A 3,651-nucleotide genomic window follows, 5' to 3' on the forward strand; every position below is an offset into this window, starting at 1 on the left:
TATGAGCCCCTTTCATCCATTAGTTCAGCTTGTCATTTTCAGGTAGACGGTCTTTTCTTGACCCGTCAGTGGTCGGCATCAAAGGTGCGTTGACTGTGGGGTGGGTTGATAAATGGGGCGGGTGATAAACGGGGTAGGTTGCCTCTGGTCACGGCCGGTCTGGACGTGCGCGCTCACTCTGTCCAGACCGGCCGGACTCTGGTAAATGTCTAAGAAATGCTCTTCGCAGTGTTGAGACGTACGCAACAGGAGCTTGAGCAGTGAGCGACGACAGCACCGCAGCTACGATCGCCCCTGGGCGCACCATTCATCGATGCGGCGCAGCCCTCCTCTCATTGCACTGACCCCTTCTAGCCTTCTAGTTCACTGCAGCGGTGGCACCAAGCACTTCAGCCAGTTCGTTTGCACGCTCGCAAGCAGTTCTCGTGTCGCGGGAGGAAACGCCAGCCCGTCTCGCCGCCGGAAGAGGCTCCAGCGTGTGGTCGATGCCACAGGAGCTCTGGGCTGCCTCCGGATGTCGCATAAAAGGTCCATTGCCTAATTTTTTTTTTCTGCTGCAAGCAAGCGGGCCAAGCAACAATGTGTTCCCACCGAGCTTTCTGCTTCAGCAATGGGATATTCGGAGAACCTCCATGAACAAGAAAATCTTTCTGAACACTCCGTTTTGATTCCGCCTGAAGAGACTGTGTACAGCATCACTGCTGACGACGCTTGTCCATCCTCGTCGGTGCAACTGGACAGTCGGTGCGAAGAGCTTTCCGCATCGTGTGCAGCAACGAATGAACCTGACTCTGCACTCAAATTTACCGCCTCTGATGTCGATGTCGACCATGCAGGCCAGTTGGACATTTCGAAATTTAAGACACAGGTCCCCACACAGCCAATACTGAATCCATTTCCATCTAAGTACGGCAAATTGAACAGAAGCTTCTACTCGGACTGGCACCGACTATTTCCTTGGTTGGAGAACAACGCGCAGGCTGACGCAGCTTTCTGCTACCCTTGCAGTCTGCTTTCTACTGGTGCCAATGACAAATCTGCATTTGTCAACGGTGGATACAGTAACTGCATGGACAAAAGCCCTAGAAGAAGATGCTGGTTTCAGAAAGCACGAGAATTCACTCGCACATATGTCTTGCCAGACATCGTCGGTTTTCTACACGCAGATGAAGTCAGGAAGATAGAGAAAGTCAGTTGCAACACATCTCAGCGTTCTGTACTCCAGGGAGGTGCAGGAAAATCGCTTCTATATAGCAAAAGTAGGATAGATTTTGCAATTCACTGCCGTTCAGGGAATCGCTCAGCGGGGCCACGATGAAAGTGCCACAAGTGAAGACAAGAGAAACAATTCGTTGCACTTTTGAACTTGTTTGTCATTTATGACGGCGTTGTCAGAAAGAAACTGAATGGTGGAGCAGTGAACGTGAAGTACGTTCATGATTCGGTAAAAGAACAGGAAATTCTCAGTCACATCACATTAACAACTATATAGGTAGAAATGAAAAGTTCCAAGCGCTTTGCACTTATTATGGATGAAACCAAGGACTTCTAAGCAAGACTGAACAATAGTCAGTCGTACTAAGGTAATACGTTAGTGGGGCTGTCTTTGAGCAGTTTCTTGGATTCCGCAACGCTGAGCACTTGAACGCCAGGTCGCTCCTTGGCTACGTAAGGAAAACGTTGAATTGCTGCGGCATTGATGCTCAGCTGTGCGTTGCTCAAACATATGATGGTGCGAGTGTCATGAGCGGTACCTCAAGGAGCGTCCAGTCGTTGTTCAGGCAGGAAGTGTCGCAGGCAGTGTACGTCAGCTGCACGAACCACCGCCTCAATCTAGTCATCGTGGATGTCTGCAAGGTGATAAAACCGGTAAGGCAATTTTTCTCTTCTATAGATGCCTCTATGTTTTCCTGAGTGGATCTACAATTCACTCTCTGTACGTAGATGTCCAGAAAAAATTGTCTTTGCAGTGATAGAGCGCAGCGTCTCAGAGATACACGATGGGCCTGTCAGATAGCGGCTTGCGCAGCGACGGTGAATAGCTTTCCTCCTATCATTGTATGTCCCGGCGAAGTCATCGCTACAAACAACAGGCGGGCAACGGAAGCAAGGGGTCTGCTTGAGCAAATGAACTTCTCGTTTCTCTTCCATTTAAGCCTGTTTACAAAGATACTCAGCCGCTTTAAGGTTCTTTCGGAGCTATTGCAAAGTAGAGACTGCAATATTAGTCAGGCATTCCTCCTGGCACGCACAGTCATTGACGAGCTCTCCGAAATGAGAAATTCACAGAACGCATTTGACACTGTCTCGGCGCAAACTGGCCGCATTTACGAGGAGAACGGGGTGTCACAAAAACAAAAGCAAAGCGTGCACGCGTCTTCCGTTTCATTTAGAACAATTTGTATTGAGCGATGGACAGCCCGTTGAAGAAGTCTCCAGATTCAAGGAAAACATTCAGAGCCAAAGTTTTCTACCCGTTTTGGACCACCTGATTGCGGAGCTGACCGAGCGTTTCACGGAGAATTATGACGCATTCTGCGGAGTTAGCGCCTTCCACGCCGGATGGAGAATTTTGTGGACATGCATGCAACATCGAAAGCGCTGAAGTTGAGTGCAAGCTGTGAACGAAACTTCTTCAGCGCATCGAAGCCGAAAGGAATTAGTGCAAGATAGAGACACTGCTGCAATTGGTGACTGTTTTGGGGAGAATATAAACTAGCCTTCCACGAACCGCACAAGCTAGGTGTTATCGCCGTGAAGATACCGGCATCGTCATCATCTTGCGAGCGCACGTTTTCGTGCCTTCGAAGATGGAAGACTTATCTTCGCAGCAAGAAGACGTATAACCATCTGAGCCACCTAGGTGTGCTTGCTGTCGAGCGATCTCTTGCCAATAACATAGATCTTCAGCGTGCTGTCGACATGATTGATGCTGCGCACAGTAATAGACGTATACGTCCGCACTAGTATGCATGTATAGTGATACCCCATCGTATCTCTGCAGCGATTTTGCGGGAAAATTGTGCGGCACGGGCGTAGAACCGATACCTATACCGGTATCGGAACACCTGCTTCACCATCGAATAAATCGCCGCTGTGTTTCGTCTTGTACTGCCACAGCGCAGGAATTGCCACCTCTGGTTGTAACGAAACCTTCCTCTGACCCTGCGCTTTGAAAGAGGCTCCACTAGAACGGCATTAGCCCAAAGCCACGTCAGTGGCCTAGCTTGTCTAGTGAAGAATGTCTAGACGGAGAGCTGGGGCGCTATAACGTAAAACTATTCCAAACTTTTCTATTCAAATTCCGCTATCAGCCCTCCACGATTGGTCAAAACTTGTTTAAACCACGCCCACTTCACCTGTCTGTCACGCGTCGTCACGAAAACTGCGATACCTCCCCATCTGATATGATGTGTTCACACTGATTATGCATGATTTGACAGAAAAAAGAAAAACAGTTATTTCTGATTCGACCCCTTTTCGCCATTAGCCCTCGGCTATTGGTAAAAAGTTTTCGGGCTGCACCCACTTCACCTGCCTGTCACGCGACGTCACAAAACCGCACAAGCTGACCGCGTCAAAGTGACGTGTACGCGATAAAAATGCATTAATATGCCGAACAAAACTGAATTTTCTTCGGAATAGCCGTAG

The 3,651-nt window shown here is 49.0% G+C and overlaps 1 pseudogene; it reads left to right on the forward strand.

Moving 5' to 3' along the window:
• The first annotated feature begins 610 nt into the window (after positions 1-610).
• Positions 611-2,967, forward strand: LOC139052339 (zinc finger MYM-type protein 1-like; annotated as a pseudogene).
• Positions 2,968-3,651: the final 684 nt, after the last annotated feature.

The sequence above is a fragment of the Dermacentor albipictus genome, unplaced genomic scaffold, assembly GCF_038994185.2.
Source record: "Dermacentor albipictus isolate Rhodes 1998 colony unplaced genomic scaffold, USDA_Dalb.pri_finalv2 scaffold_21, whole genome shotgun sequence".
Lineage (NCBI taxonomy): Eukaryota > Metazoa > Arthropoda > Arachnida > Ixodida > Ixodidae > Dermacentor > Dermacentor albipictus.